Source organism: Suricata suricatta, chromosome 17, assembly GCF_006229205.1.
Source record: "Suricata suricatta isolate VVHF042 chromosome 17, meerkat_22Aug2017_6uvM2_HiC, whole genome shotgun sequence".
In the NCBI taxonomy this organism is placed as follows: Eukaryota; Metazoa; Chordata; class Mammalia; order Carnivora; family Herpestidae; genus Suricata; species Suricata suricatta.
In genome coordinates, this window is record NC_043716.1 from 32451791 (window position 1) to 32469120 (window position 17330).

Consider the following 17330-nt stretch of genomic DNA (forward strand, 5'->3'; position numbering starts at 1 on the left):
CAAACTTAACTCCCCCTCCCTGTACACCATAACATATTCACAGGTTGTGGACATCAGAACAGGAACATCGTTGCGGATGGAAAGGAGGGCATTATTCCGCCCACCATAGGCGCTCTACCTGGCAGGAGGTCTCAGGACCTGCCAGAGCAGGAGGTGGGTGGGAAATAATGGAGACAGGGAGGGTCATTACCAGGACACCTGCAAGTGATAATGTCAGAGTAGAAGGCTGAACTAAAATTAGAGTATCAGGAGACCAAGGCAAAAGTTGAGCACTCTGCTCAAGCAAGTTGGCTACAAAGCTGGAAGTTATTAGAGGTGAGGATGGAGAGAAGGACTAGGGTCAGCAGTGAGGAAATGGTGTCCTCTGGGTGGTCTCTTGATGGAATCAGGAGAGGTGTGGGTAGAAGATCAGGATGAAGCAGCACTGGTGCTGGGAAACCTGTTTCAAGAACCCCAACAATGATCACCACACCTGCCTTTTACTGAGTGCTTTTTACATGCGAGATAAAATACTGAGCACTTCACAATCGCTCTGATTCTATCCTTAGAACAACCCTAAGAGATAAGGAGTGTTGACTTCATTTCAAAGATGAGAAACTAAAGCTTAGAGAAAGGAAGTGACTTGGCCAAACACACTCAAGTTTTCGACCTGGGATTCTTTTTTTTTTTTTTAAGGTTTATTTACTTTTGAGAGAGAATGTGCAAGCAAGAGTGGGGCAGAGAGAGAGGAAGAGAGAGGATCTGGAACCAGCTTTGTAACAACAACTGAGAGTCTGACACAAGGCTCGAACTCATGAACCATGAGATCATAACCTGAGCCAAAATCAAGAGTCTGACGCTTAACCAACTGAGCCACCCTCTTGAGTTCAGCTCCCGACATAGGGCTCCATGCCTGTTTAGGATTCTCTCTTCCTTCCCCTCCCCTGATCATGTGTGCACACATGTTTTCTCTCTCTCCCGCTCTCTCTGCCCCTCCCCTGTTTGGGCTCTCTCTCCCTCTCAAAATAAATAAATAAACTTTAAAAAGTAAATTTAAAATAAATTTTAAACATCCCCAACTTGGAAGGTTTTATTTGAAGTGTTTTTTATTTATATACCTTCTAGCATCTAATCACTGAAGACCACCATAGAAAGTACCTTAGACCACGTGTTTGTATAACATTCTCCCAACTGACAGGCATTTTGCAAGTGTTAGTTACACTGGCTTTGGAAAAGCTTTGGTGTTTTAATCCTCTCCAGCTCTGCGAAGCCACTGACAAAGCCTTCACCTCCAGGTCTTCTCTCCATCTCTCTGCTCACTTCTCTTTCACTCCTGAAGCTGTCCATCCTCCCCTCCAGGTTTCTGAACATGATGCAAAGCATTCAGCTCACTTCAGCTTCGAGGGGAAAGAGAGCCAATAATTTAATTTTGTTTTCCAGAGTTCATTGCATGAATTGAAATTGGCATTGATTTATCTCCAGCACAAAATTCACCCACAGAATGCCTTGACATTTGAGGCAAAGGCAGCTTTCCTTCTAATCTCAAGTGCAATAGAAAAGTACCTTTCAAGACTGAATGGTGGGGCCCTCCACCCACTGAGCCCCATTCAGGCTCTGACATTATCTGTCCTTGATGTATCACCTTTCATACACAGGCTCTGGCTTAGCACCATGAGAATCCTGGCCCGCCAAGGAGACAAGGTGTTCTCCCAAAGGGCACTCCCCATATATCTGGCCAATGATACTAGTCATGTTATAAGAGTTAGAGACAATATTCAGGGAGAGAAAGCTTTCTGAAATAAAGCCAGATTATGTCACTCCCCTTCAATTCTTCAGTGATCCTCCATCTCCTACAGGACTCATTTCAAACTACTTAGCAAAGCACCAAAGCTCTTCATACTGGTCTCTGTTGACTTTCCCAGCCTTTCCAGGCCTTTCTCCAACCCACAGACAGATCCTATGCACTGGTCTCAGTCAACTACACAGTTTTCAAGGGCACTATGTCTTAAGGCATTCATACATGCATTTCTTTTGCCTGGAAAGCCAATTCTTCACCTTAACTTCCACCCTGTTGACTGAGCTAAGTCTTATGAAGCCTTTCAGACCCTGGTCAGATGTGACCTCCTCCAACTGTCCATTTGATTGCCTACTGTTGCCATAACAGTTGCGTCTGATATGCATCTTCACCCAAATAAGTGTGACTCAGGTCAGAAAATGCAGTTTTTCACTCTGCAGCTGTTTCAGTTTCCTGTAGTCATCCATAACCCAACATCGGGGTTGAATGTTTCTCCCTCTATGATTTTTACTCATAGAAACATATACTTCTACAGAGGCCAGCCTCAGCATATCTATCTGATTGAGGGACCAGATAGACCAGAGTTCAATCCGGTACTGCCCCTTATTAGTTATTTTATCTTGTGTAAGTTATTATTCTTATCCTCAGTTTTTCTCTTCTGGAAAATAGGGGTATTCATATCTACCTTATAGACATTTTATGGAAATTAATTGAAATAACTTATAGAAAATAACTACCAGTGCCTGACACATAGTTGGTACTCAACAAATGGTATTATATGTTTAAATGTAACAATGTAGAGGCGCCTGGGTGGCTCAGTTGGTTAAGCATCCAACTTCAGCTCAGGTCATGATCTCACAGTGTGTGGGTTCGAGCCCTGCATCAGGCTCTGTGCTGACCACTCAGAGCCCCGAGCCTGTCTTCGGATTCTTGTCTCTCTCTGACCCTCCCCTGCTCATGCTGTCTTTCTCTCTCTCAAAAATAAATAAAACATTAAAAATTACTTTTAATGTAACAATGTAAACGTTCACATTTTAATAAAAATGGAAATCTATATATATCATGTTTTAAACTTAATCTTCTTCAGAAGTGTGGCTTAAAGTGGTAAAAACATTTACTCAGGAAGAAGCAATTGTGTGAATATGGAGTGGTCCCCAGATGAATAGTCATCAACTGCCTCTACTTTGTGAAGAGTGGTTCAAAATGTCCCAACTATAAAAGAGCCTAGAGATCATCCAATCCAACCACCCAACATCGCACTCTTCAAAAAGGAACCAAAGACCCAGTGGCACCGCTGAGAAACCTCACCAGGTCTGAAAGCTTCAAAGGGCACTGTAGAAAGTAATTAAGACAAGTTAGCTGCTTCGAATTGGTTTGGGAGCAGGTGGGGTGTAAATAATACATAAAATAAAGAAAGAAGATGAATACTTTTCTTCTTAAACAGCAGCAGACACTGCCTGAAGCTGATAAACCAGAAGCCAAGAAAAAAGACCTAGAAGATAAGCTGCAGATATCAGCCTGCCTTCAATCATAAAAGAGAGGCAATGTTCTAATAAGGACAGATCATAGTAAAACAGTTTTCAAAGAAAGAGTATGAGTGACATGTGCCTTACTTATAAGCAAGAACTAGAAATTAAAGCATCCTCTTAAGAAGGAAAGACTTTTGTAGAAAAGCGTGGGTGAATATGAAACTCAATTTGCTGTAAGTGATTACAAACAGAAAGCTCCCCAAAGTGCTCACATTATTTCTAGGAGGATCAATGTCCCCACCTCAGGCTAGCATTTCACTCGTTAGATGATATTACTGATGAAACATTCATTTATTTGGCAAATATTTATTGAGCACCTATTAAGTATCAGTCCTGTTTCTCTAGAGAGCCGGAAAATACCAGTAAAGCAATGGTCTGATGAAGTAGGGAGATAGATAAACAAACACACGAACAGGGAAATTTTTAGGATGTGACATGGGCTGCATGGAAAATAAAACAGGGCGATGAGGAGGAGATGAAAATAAAGATCTTTATGAGAAGGAAATGAACCATAAGAGACTGTTAAAGACGGAAAACAAACTGAGTGTATAGAGGGAGGTGGGCAGGGGATGGGCTAGATGACTGATGGGTATTGAGAAGGGCATGTGTTAGGATGAGCATTGGATGTTGTAGATAAGTGATAAGCCACTAAATTCTACCCCTGAAAACAATATACTGTATGTTAACTAACTAGAATTTAAATAAAAATTTGGGGGAAAAAAAAGACCTCTCTCCACTGAACGACAATGGATTACCAAATGAAAATATAAAGACAGTCTTCTAAGCAGAGGGAAACCCAAGTTTACAGGTTCTAAGGAATAGGCCAGGGTGTTGTTCAAAGAACAAAAGGAAACCAAGTGTGGCTGGAGGAGAAAAAGCTGAAGGCAATGTAAAAGAGGAGGACAGAAAAATAGAAAGAAGACAGTGTCCAGACCAGTAGAGAGTTTGAATTTTACTCCACATGCAAGGGGAAGTTATTTGAGGCTTTAAGCATGGAAATAAAATAAACTGATTTGCATTCTCAACATCAGTTTTAAAATCTACAATAGAATGGCAGTCAATCTTTAAGACAGGTAGTCTTAGAGAAGGAGGTTGACTCCAGGAAGCAGCAGAGTTTTCCCCTGTGTGAGGCTAAAACATCAGTTTAGAGACTATGCGCATGTAACTCAAATAAACCCCAGGGCCCACGTGGCCCAGTGTCAGTATGATTCATCCATTCATTTGTTTGCTCATTCAACAAATATTTATTGCAAGCTCTGCTCTAAATGCTGGGTATACAGCAGTGTAAAAAAAAAAATAGGAAAGAAAGAAACAATGTTATTTCCTGATGGATCTTACTTGCCTTTTAAGAGCAAGACCACCAATAAACAAACAAATATTTAAAGTTAGCCAAGAACTATGAAGAAATATAGACTGAAGTGAGGGACTAAAGAGTAGCTAGAAATGATGTTTTGGCTTTCCCAATTTTCAGAGAGAAAGTTTCTCTGAGGGACTGAGATTTGAGCATAAGGTTACATGAAGCATGTAGATATCCAGGAAGAACATTCCAAGGAAGGGAGTAGCAACACAGAAGCCCTGTGTCCAACAAACAACAAAGAGGCCCAAAAGGCTGAAATACAGGGCAATGGGGACATGTAGTAAGAGGTGTGGTCAGAGAGAAGCTCCATTTACAGAAAAGATCATTTTCTCACTGCTGCTCTGCAGGGTCCACTCTTCACAAACTAAGTGTCCACAAGTGGCATGGGTCCATTGGGGCACCCTCTATTCTCTTCTACTGGTCTATGTATCTTACCTTACATCAACACCATTATATCAGTCAGGAGACAGAAATCACACCATAATTAGGATAGGGAAAATTTAATATTAATCATTATTAATGAGTAAAAAGTGATTAACTACTAAAAGATTTCAAAGAAAACTCTAAAGAAGACAGAAATATAAACTCTAAAATGTAGCTACTATCCCTAGCACTAAGAAATGGGGCCCACCCACCAAGTCTGAGATTCAGATCTCTAATTACCCTAAAACTTGTGAATTCACTTGTGACATATAGTAGGGTTCACTGAAAGCCCATCTGAGACTCATGAACCCAAAATTCAACTAAGAATTGCTACAGTTCAAATGTCTATTAAAACTGCATTCTACTCCTTGGATGTAGAAACGGTGTTTGAAGAGAGTTTTCACCTGGGGCGGTGTTTTTCTGGTTGAGTAGGGCAGAGGGAAATGGGAGTAAGAAAGTTGAGGACTTATGCCAGGGGTTGAAATGAGGGACCATGAAATTTAAGTTGAGTAAGGGAGAAACTGAGGTATGTAAAGGATAATTAATGGACAGTGAAAAGCGCTGAGGTCAGTGGATTGAAGGTCCTGGCAGAGCCAAAGGATTATCAGAGTCAGGTACTTGAGGGAGAGAGCTACTTAACATGGTGGTGTAGAAGCATAATTCTTGAAACTGGGTTACTAGTTCTTAGTGCAGTACTATTCTATAGAGCTTTTTGTAATAATGGAAATGCTCTATATCTGCATAGTCCAATATGGTAGCCACTTGCCAGAAATGGCCAAAGGACACTTGAAATGTGACTAGTTCTACTGAGAGTCTAATTTTTCTATTTTATTTCATTGAATTCAAATTAAATATTCGTCTGTGGCTAGCAGCTACAGTGTTGGACACTGCAGGTCTAACGTATGACCATGGGGATTGTGACTGAGTGTGGTGAAGCAAAAATCAATAGAGGTAAGAATGTCAAGGAACTGGGAGACCAGAAAGATGGAGGAATCATCCATGTGGATTTTGAAAATACCAAGAGGTGGCAGGACTAGCGATAGAAAGAAAGTCACAAAACCAAGGTCTTGGATTTTCAGTGAATGAGTTTAACCATAAAAACTGAAGATGACTACTGGAGGGCATTATGCTAAGCGAAATAAGTCAGTTAGAGAAAGACAGATACCATATGTTTTCGCTCATATATGGATCTTGAGAAACTTAATAGAAAACCATGGGGGAGGAGGGGGGGAAGGTTAGAGAGAGGAAGGGAAGCAAATCATAAGAGACATAAGATTGTTGAAAACAAACTGAAGATTGATGGGGAGTGGGAGAGAGGGAAAGTGGGTGATGGGCATTGAGGAGGGCACTTGTTGGGATGAGCACTGAGTGTTGTATGGAAACCAATTTGACAATAAATTATATTTTTTAAAAAAGAACTGAAGATGCTGCAACAGGAAAGGGTACTGGGTGTTACAGTCTGAAGGGGCTGGCTTCTTTAGGAATGAGGTAGGAACACTGATCTGAAGGTGGTGAAGAGGTGCAGAAAGGACACCTATGATCACGTCCAGTGGGAGGTAGGAAGTGAGGGGGGGGGGAACAACCACCACATGAGAGGCTATAGGGGAATCAGTGGCCTCAGGGAAGGGTCACAGCAAGAAGAAGGAAATATCCAAAGAGGGTTAGAGAATACTGGGAACTTTGCCAGTGACCAACCCATGAGTTCCCAAGGGCAGAGTGGAAAGGTCTGAGAAGTTAGGACGGGTGATGTATCGGGTCAGATTGGGAGATGTACAGACCCACGTGGGTATGAGAGGCCAGGTGACAAAGGGTCAGCTGAGAAGCTTGAGAATCTTACCAGTTACAAAGTAAACACCAGTAAATGTATGGTACGATTGGCTTTGTGGTTGCTTAGACCAGTGGTTTTTGGTTGTTTTTTTACTGAAACTCACAAGAAACATCTCATAAAAGAAATAGTAATAAAAGAAATATAAGAATATAATATCAAAAGCACTACATTCATATACACACAGTGAGACAAAGGCTTTAACAAGTGTCTGCCCTTACTGGCTGCCACATACTTGGTTTATTTTCTGGTCTATTCTTTTGCATTAAAAACACAATATAGTGGTCACAAGCCATTAAATTGATTTCATGACCCTGTAATATGCAAAACACTGGCTTCCAGGGAGATGGATAATCAGGTCTTGTTATATCCTTCCTGTAAATGGTCTCCTTTGAAGGGATCATGCAAGGAGCTCATATATGGGGGGCTATTAGAGGGTGAGAGAGGACTTAAATCCCATAAAAAGGACTGTTGAAGCCAGAGGAAGGAAACTTTCACCATGATGTGATGTTGTCTTAGAAGAAACATGGATCAGCAACTAAAATCAATTTTGATCTCTACATACATCTCTTGGAGAAAAACAATTAAAGATCCTAGACCTAACAGACATCTACAGAACATCCTATATGATAACAGAAAAATCCACATTCTTCTCAAGTACACACAGTCCATTTTCTAGGATAGACCATATGTTAGGCCACAAAAGAAGTCAGCAAACTCAAGATGATTGAAATCATGCCATGTATCTTCTCTGACCACATAACTGTAAATCAACAATAGGAGTAAAACTAGAAAATGCATAGGGGAGCCTAGGTGGCTCAGTCAGTTAAGCATCCTACTCTTGATTTTAGCTCAGGTCATGATCTCACGGTTCATGAGTTTGAGCTCCATGTTGGGCTCTGCCCTGACAGCATGGAGTCTGCTTGGTATCCTCTCTCTTCCTCTCTCTCTGCCTCTCCCCTGCTTGCGCTCTCTCTCTCTCTCTCTCTCTCTCTCTCTCTCTCTCGCTCTCTCTCACACACACATAAGATAAATAAACTTAAAAAAAAGATGAAAAAAACTTAAAAAAAACTTTAAAAAAATTTAAAAAAACTTAGAAAATTCATAAATACATGAAAATTAAACAACACTCACCTTAACAACCAATGGATCAAAGGAAAAAGTAAAGACAAAAATATGAAAGTACCTTGAGACAAATGAGAATGAGAACATGACATACTAAAATTATGGGATGCAGCAAAAGCAGTTATGAGGGGTAAGTTCATGGCAAGAATCATCTACATTATGAAACAAGGAAAACTCAAAGAACCTAACTCTATGTCACAAGTATCTAGAAAAAGAATATACTGAGCTCAAAATTAGCACAAGGAAGGAAATAATAAAGATTAGAGCAATAATAAATGAAATAGAAAAAGCAATAATAAATGAAATAGAAAATATCAATAACAATGAGAATTCTTGGAAAAGATAAACAAAAGGGACAAATATTTAATTATACTAACCAAGAAAAAAAGAGGACCCAAATCAATAAAATTTTAAATAAAAGAGGTGACATTTCAAGTGACTCTACAGAAATACAAAGGATCATAAGAAGCTACTATAAACAACTATATACCAACAAATTGCACAACTAAGAAGAAAATGGGGTAAGTCTTAGCATCTACAAAGACTGAGTCAAGAAGAAATAGAAAATCTGCACAAATCATTTACTATTAAGAAGATAAAAATCAGGGGTGCCTGGGTGGCTCAGTTTGTTGAACATCTGACTTCAGTTCAGGTCACGATCTCATGGTTCGTAAGTTCAAGCCCCACGTCAGGCTAACTGCTGTCAGTGCAGAGCCCGCTTCATATCCTCCGCCCCCCCCTTTCTCTCTGCTCTCCCCCAACTCGTGGGCACACTCTCTCAAACCTAAACATTTTTAAAAAATAGAAGAAGATTGAAATCAGTAACCCAAAATCTCCAAACACAGAAAATCCCAGGACCATATGCTTTCACTAGTGAATTTTACCAAACACTTAAAGAATTAATAAAAAATAATAATGAATAAAGATCTGATGTATAATCCAGAGCAGTACTTCTTAATACCTCTTAATATCCTCTTTTGATCGTTTAGATTTCCAAGTCTGTCACAGGCCATAGCTACTCTGGAATCTTCCTCCTCTCCACCTCTCATTTACAAAAATCACCCTCAGTGGTTCTCAACGCTGGCTGCTCCATTGAATCACCAAGACAGTTTTATGACAATTTCAGTGCCCAGACCAATCAAATCAGAGGACTATGCACTGACATTTTTAAAAGCTCCTAAGAAGTTCCACCTACCTCAACACCACACACATTCTTCCCTTCCCTCCCTTCTCTTCTCCTTCTGCCATTGTTATTTTCTCTCCCAAATGAACCTTGGCTAGGAGTTGGATAGCAGGGAAATGTGCAGTGCAAGACTGGGAAGGAGTCAAATAGCAAAAAAGTTTTCGTAACATAGGTTTGGGGTGGAAAAAAGCTCTATAAATATGAATAGATGTATTTTGGGGGGCCTGTTTATATATATAATCAAAGAAGAAAGAAACCAAGGTCTGGGAACTCCACAATGTTTAGATGAATTACATTAAGTGCCTCCACTGATCCATAGTTGGATGGTTTCCAAAGGAGTTTGGCAGAACCAAACTTTTCACCAAAAAACTGTGCTATCTTTATCTGAAAGCAATGTTTCTCTAGCATTTTCTACCCTCAAAGGAGACAAAGGAAGAAAACTGAGTGGGAAAGGCAGGAAAACTACAATTAAGCACTCACAGGGTTTTATAATACCCTTGCACGAAAGGAGGATAAATGTGGAGAAAAATAAGGAAAGCTGTCCTAAAACGTGCTTTTCTACCAGAAGCTCCAATATAAACATCTAATGATGAACACAGAGGAGAGCAAAAGAGAGAAAATATTGTGCTGAAGTAACCTTTTCTTTAAACTTACCCAAAGCAAAAACATTTCACGTTAGAATTACTACTGCTGCTTAGAAAGAAGTGCTTTTTGCCTGTAACTAATGGACGCCCCCTTCTGTTTCTGTCACAGGTATTCTCAATTAAGACCAAATTCTTCCCTTGACTTTTCATGTGAGAAACGAAGAGGCAAAAGGACAGAAACAGTACCATGACTAACTTTCCTGCACTCTGAATTTTACAAGAAGTCACTAAGAACATTTTTTAATTTTTAATGTTTTTAACTTATTTTTGAGAGAGAGAGAGAGAGAGAGAGAGCAGGGGAGGGGCAGAGAGAGAAGGAGACACAGAATCTGAAGCAGGCTCCAGGCTCTGAGCTGTCAGCACAGAGCTCAGTGCAGAGCTGGAACTCATGAACTGTGAGATCACGACCTGAGGTGAAGTTGACGCTTAACCGACTGAGCCACCCAGGCGCCCCTCTAAGAACTTTTTTAAATTTTAATACCAGTATAGTTAACCTACAGTTTCATATTAGTTTCAGGTGTACAACATAGTGACTCAAAAACTCCACACATCACCTGGTCCTCATCTCAAGTGCATTCCTTTATCCCCATCACCTCTTTCAACCACCCTCCCACCCACCTCCCCTCTGGTAACCATCAGGTAGTTCTCTATAGTTAAGAGTCTGGTTTTTGGTCTGTCTGTCTCTCTCTCTCTCTCTCTCTTTCTCCCTCTCCCTCTCTCTCTCTCCTTTGCTCATTTGTTTTGTTTCTTAAATTTTACACATGAGTGAAATAATGTGGCATTTGGCTTTCACTGAGTGACTTATTTCCCCTAGCCCTATACTTGCTAGTTCCATCCATGTCATTGCAAATGGCAAGATTTCATTCTTCTTTTATGTTGAATAATATTCCATTGTGTATATATACCATATCTTCTTTATCCATTCATCTATCTATGGACATTTGGGCTTCTTCCATATCTTGGCTATTGTAAATAATTCTACAGTAAACATAGGGGTGCATGGAAATCTTTGAATGAGTGTTTTTGAATTTGGGGAGTTAATACCCAGTAATGTGATTGCTGGATCATAGAGTAGTTCTATTTCTAGTTTTTTGAGGAAGCTCCATACTGTTTTCCACAGTGGCTGCACCAGATTGCATTCCCACCAACAGTGCACAAGTGTTGCTTTTTGTCCCTACCTTCTCAACAACATATGCTTCTTGTGTTTTTGACTTTAGCAATTCTGACAGGTGTAAGAGGATATCTCATTGTGATTTTGATTTGCTTTTCCCTGATAAGAAGACACCAAGATGTAAGAATCCAGGCAAAATTCTAAGCCCTAGTCAGTGTTCTCCTTCATCAATAGCAGTTTGCTTTATGTAATCTGTCTTTTGGTTAGTGGTTGGTTTAACCTCAGATTAAAAATGGAAAAGCCCACCCACGGGTCCTCCATTGTGGGACCCTAGGCTCCAGCTTCATGGAGCTATTGGTCAAGAAAGGACTGAATTTGGACCTAAATTAGAAAATAATCTTGGCATGGACTGAGACAGGATCTCCAAACTTCATATTGACCCTGTCTTTGTTTCCCTGACTTGGCACCAAGAGGCCATGAAGAAAGAAACTCAGCAGGACTAAGATTCCCCACTCCAGAATTAGTCCAAGCAGCACCTTGCTCACTAATTTCAACCTACTTCTCCACATTTTCATCTCCTGTCATTTTCTGACCTCCATTTAATTTTAAATCTTAGGCCCAGGTTTGGTGACCTTCCATTAACTACCCACTTAAGGTCTTGCAGAATCTCTGCACTGTTTGGGGGTGCAAATTTAGTTCCTTGTTATGTAATCCCATTAAGGAGCCAAGTAGATGCCTACTCCTGTCCACCTTCACCTTGGGAGAAGAGAATTATGCATGGTCCACTGCTTGGGGGGTTAAAATCGAATTCAGTTCTCTTGGCATGGTCAGCTCGTGTCTCTCCCGATCTGGTGTCCGCTCATGGGTTTGGGCTCTGCCATCTATACGGGGTATACACAAGTATCAAATGAGCTAGATGTGTGCCAAACAGGGGGCTTATTCCTATAGATAATTCTCATGAAACCTGCACAGAAAGGGGAAGAAATTTTGAAAGGACACCAGGGAACAAAGGGATACAGGACACTACAAGGTGAAGGTTTTAGGTAGAAGAAAAGCTTGACAATAGAAAAGGTAGACACCAGGAAAGTCACAAATTAAAAAAACATATGCCTGTACCAGTTTTATATCTTATTCTATGATATTGAACATCTATAAGCATTTTCTAGGTCCAAGTTAACCCTTAGAAGAATTTGGATCAACCCTATCCTTGCTTGGGATCGAACATGTCTGCTGAAAGTCTGGCCCTCTGGATTCACCTTTTCTAAAGCTCTTCTGCCTATCAAATGCAGCATGTTACAAGTGGTGTCAGCTTGTAACCAGGAGAGATGCCATGCTTTCTTTGTTGTTTAGCTCCTGGGATGTTACCCCAGTTCCTTCTCATTTTTCCAAGGATCTTCAGTCAAATTCTCATCGAGAGGCAACAAAAAAAAATTCTGTTCTCAGGATAGTTGGGTCTGTGAAATTCAGTTCCCTCCTCTGGCGGAGGAAACAGAGCAAGTAGGATGGAATTGCTTTATGGGCTTTTGGGTTTGCTTTGGTTTTATTTCTCACTTCTTTGCTCAGGTAAGAAGCAATCTTCACAAACTAAATGTAATGTGAAAATACAAATATAAAAACCTCCTCCTTTTGGTGCAAATAGAAACCAAAACATAGCACAACACCTTCTACCTACGCATCATCACCAAGAAATTGCAGGTGTGAAAATCATGCTAGATGCGAATATCTCCGTGTGGGATGGATTAAGAATATATGTGGGAAATCATAGAACTCTATGGCATAGAGACGAGACAACCTCTTGACTGGGTAGACAAAAGCAACATCATCGATGAGGGGGAGATGGACACTGGATGCCTCCAGATGTGACACCTTGAGAGAGAGAGACAGCATACAGCATTCAAGCCAGGATGCACAGTCTAGCCATGAATAAACATCAGATGCACCCTCAAATGAGAAACTCTCTATTAAACACAAAAATAGGAGTATACCTTCAAAATTGCCGTAAGTGACAAAGAAAGGCTGTGGAATGTTCCAGATTCAAGGAGACAAAAGAGATAGGACAAATAAATGAAATACTTGATCCTACACTTGTTCCTGTGCTGGAGGAAAAAAAGGAGGCTCTATAGGGCATTACTGAGACAATTGACAAAATTGGATGTGCATGGAAGATTGGAGGAAAGGACTGTATTGATGTTAAATTATTTAAGGTGACATATAAGATAATATTTCTATTATGAGTAGATAGGGCATTTAAGGGTAAAATGTCATAAGGTAGGCAACCTAGTATCAAATGGCTCAGAAAAAATCATGCGTGTGCATGCTTGCATGTGTGTGAGAAATAGAGAAAGAGAGGAAATGAGGATGCCCAAATTATAAAACAAATGGGGTACGATGTTAGCAATAGGCAATCTAGATAAAAGGGTATATTGGTGGTCTTTGTAGGATTCTGTTTTCTTGCAGCTTTTCTGTAAGTCTGCTTCCAAATAAAGTGAAAGGTGTTTTTTGGTTTGGGGATTTTTTTCATGAGTTCTTATAGAGTCTTGTTACTTGATTTACCCTGAATTTCACCAGCAAGAGCCTTGGAGGTGTTCTTCTTTTAAGATGAGCCAAGGCAACAACAGCCCAGGAAATTCCAGCATGAGTGGAATTTAATAAACATTAGAGAAAACAGCAAGCACCGTGCTCTGTTCTGCCTCCTTTGTCAACCAAATGTCTTTATTAACCCAACCATTCAGGCACACCTATAAACAAGATGTCACCCTGTCCTTGGAGACTTTTTAAATCAGCTCATTCCTCTATTCCTGCCTGGCAAGAGAGCCCAGTGACTGTCCCCCAAGTAACCTGATTACCTTGAGTTTCTTCATTCCAGCATCACTTAGAAGGTGCCCAGAGGCACCTGGGTGGCTCAGTCGGTTAAGAGTCCAACTCTTGATTTTGGCTCAGGTCATGATCTCACGGTTCATGAGTTCAACCTCGGTGTCTTGCTCTGCACTGACACTGTGGAGCCTGCTTGGGATTCGCTTTCTCACCCTTCCTCTCTGCCCCTCCCCTGCTCTAGATAGATAGATAGATAGATAGATAGATAGATAGATAGATAGATAAATAGATAGATAAAAGAAGATGCACAATCATCCTGATCTGTCTGGAATTGAGGAATTTTCTGGAATGTGGACTAACACCGAGACAGTCCCCAACAGTCACTCTCCATCATGATGTAGCATTCTGGCTCCGGATGAAAATCTTGTTTTTATTCCTATCATCTACAGCAGCTCTTTTTCCTCTGCCCCCCACTGACACAGATCTAGAACTCGGCCCCTTTTCTGTGGTGACACCACCATCTGCCCCGACATACAACAACCCTCTCAAGTCATTTGAGGAAGTTATAAACATGGTTGAGGACCCGAGGCAATGAGGAGCTTCTTATCACCAGGTTGTTCAGTCCTTTCTTTGCCCCAAAGATTCCCTGCATCTTAGTGTCCGCACCTCCTTCCCTCTCGGGGTCCTTCTGACACACAAACCCTCTCATTTTATGAGGCAAAGAGCTTACCTCTGTCACCTGTACTTCCGCATGATCTAAAACATCTTTAGTGTTTCACCAAATAGGAGATCAACTCCCGATTTTTCACTTTAGAAGCCCCAGTACTGAACAGTGGTTTTTGAATTCCTGTGTTTACTTTCTCTCCACCATTGCCTTCTCTCCATGATACCAAAAACTGTTCTGTATCATGAGGAAATAAAATCTCTTCTGCAAAGTTTGAACTCTACGTGTACTTTATCCCATTCTAATGCTTTTGAACTGGCAGTTCATGGCTGGCATATGTGGTTATACTACAAACAGCATCTTACATGTACATGTGCCTATATTTTCAAAGCTCTCGTCCACATGTCACCTCACTCAATCACAGAACCATCACCAACAAGACAGGACATGTGGATGATACCCACTTAGCAAAGTCAAAATATGAAGCTCGGCACATTAATGGGACTCCCTGGAAACAATAGAACTATGTCTTTGAACTCTGACTTCTTCCACCATTCTGCAGCCTTGTGTTTGTTAATTCTTTATAAACAAAAATGTCCAATTAATAACAAAAAAACGATTCTTCAGTTTTCAGTATATCAGAGTTTACCTAAGAAGGTGATAGAGCAGATCTGGGTAGGTGAGATGATATTCCTTTTGACCTGGTTGAGAACTGCTGGCTGTGGCAGGTGCAGACAGGTGCTACTCTACAGGGGTCTTTATTTGCCTCCAGACATGGGCTAATTAGGCCCTGGACAGCCAGTGATTATTCTCCGCGACCCTGGAAGAGTGCTAGAGGCTTTGCAGGACAGGCTTTGCCTCCATTTCCAAGCCCTCTGACCTCCACGGGCCCATATGCCACTTCTGTCTCTAGGTCTCCTGGGCTCTCCCCACTGCATCATCTTCCACTTTCCGTGCACTGTGATAGCTTAAGCAATTTTGTCCTTCCATTTATCTTCTATTCAGCCACCCTAACTGGTTCCTTTGCATGCTACTTTGTATCAATTACCTTTTATGGTTTGGCTTTAACAGCCCTTTACCCACCTCCAATGCTTTCCTGTAACTGGGGCTTCTAATTCCTTCCACCTGACACAGACAAGATCCTATTTCACTTCTACTACTTAAACAGGACCCCCTTACACTTCATCCTAACGATTTCTGTCAGCCTCCTTCTCCCTGGGCTGGCTTGGAAAACAAGATAAATCACTCTGGCACACCTCATCCCTATCTGAGTCCCTTTTTCATGGTTCAAGTTAATGGGAACAATGACCAAACAGTGTAGCATTCTCAGGTCTGGGCTATATTTAGTAGAATCCCTCAGAGTCAGGAGTTACTGGGGACGAAGTTGAGTGTAAGCTAAGAGACAGACAAGGATTTAAGTCAAAATGATGTCATTGCTGGGTCTAAGGCAAAGCTTCTCAAGCCAATGCTGGTGACATATTGGGTTGGATAATTACCGTTGTGGGGGAATGTTCTGTGCACTGCAGGGTGCTTATCAGCAACTCTGTGCTCTGCCCATTATGTGACAGTAGCATGTCCCTCCAAGTTGCAACAACCAAAAATTTCTCCAGGCATTGCCAGATGTCCCCTGCGGGGGGAAGGCAGAAGCGAAGGCATCCCCCATTGAGAACCACTGGCCCAAGCTGGGAGCATAGGGTGGAAAAAGAGAGACAAAGTCATAAAGTTAGGGTCAGGCAGATAAGGAACAGAGAAGTAAGCAAGTTACAACGCTGGGCCAAGGAGAATTTTTACCGTCATTAGGAGAGGGATGCCACACATTTCATATGATCCAAGGGCTTGGCATGAATTATATGGTTTAGGGGAACAGAATCTAGGCAACCTCCTATTTTCCTGAGCTGGTTCTCATTACTAGCCCGGGGTACCCTGTGATCAATCAGCCGCATGTTAGTCATGCTGCTCAGGACATGGACTGCAATGCCTAACATGCTGCGTTTCCAAGAAACCTGGTGTTCACAGTTTAACTTAAGAGAGATGATTGTTTTCATGTAACGGGAAGTTCAGAAGAGGATGGTCCAGGGCTGGTGCAGCTAATGAAGGAAGTCAACAAGGTCCTAGATCCTTCTAGCTTCCAGTTCCACTGCACTCGATATAGAGAGAGAATCCTTGTGGCTATAACCTAGCTTCTCTTTGGAGAAGTGTCTGTCCATGTCTTCTGCCCATTTCTTCACTGGGTTATTTGTTTTTTTGGTGTGGAGTTTAGTGAGTTCCTTGAAGATTTTGGATACTAGCCCTTTATCTGATATGTCATTTGCCACTATCTTTTCCCATTCTCTCAGCTGCCTATTAGTTTTCTTGGTTGTTTCCTTTGCAGTGCAGAAGATTTTTATCTTGATGAGGTCCCAAGAGTTCAGTTTTGCTTTCATTTCCCTTGCCTTTGGGGATGTGTTGAGTAGGAAATTGCTGCACTTGAGGCCAAGGAGGTTGTTTCCTGCTTTCTCCTCGAGTGTTTTGATGGTTTCCTGTCTCACATTCAGGTTCTTCAGCCATTTTGAGTTTATTTTTGTGTATGGTGTAAGAAAGTGGTCTAGTTTTATTCTTCTGCATGTTGCTGTCCAGCTCTCCCAGCACCACCTGCTAAAGAGGCAGTCTTTTTTCCATCAGATACTCTTTCCTCCTTTGTCAAAAATTAATTGGCTGTACATTTGTGGGTCCAGGTCTGGGTTCTCTATTCTATTCCATTAATCTATGTGTCTGTTTTTGTGCCAATACCATACTGTCTTGATGATGACAGCTTTGTAGTAGAGGCTAAAGTCTGGGATTGTGATGCCTCCCATTTTGGTTTTCTTCTTCAATATTACTTTGGCTATTTGGGGTCTTTTGT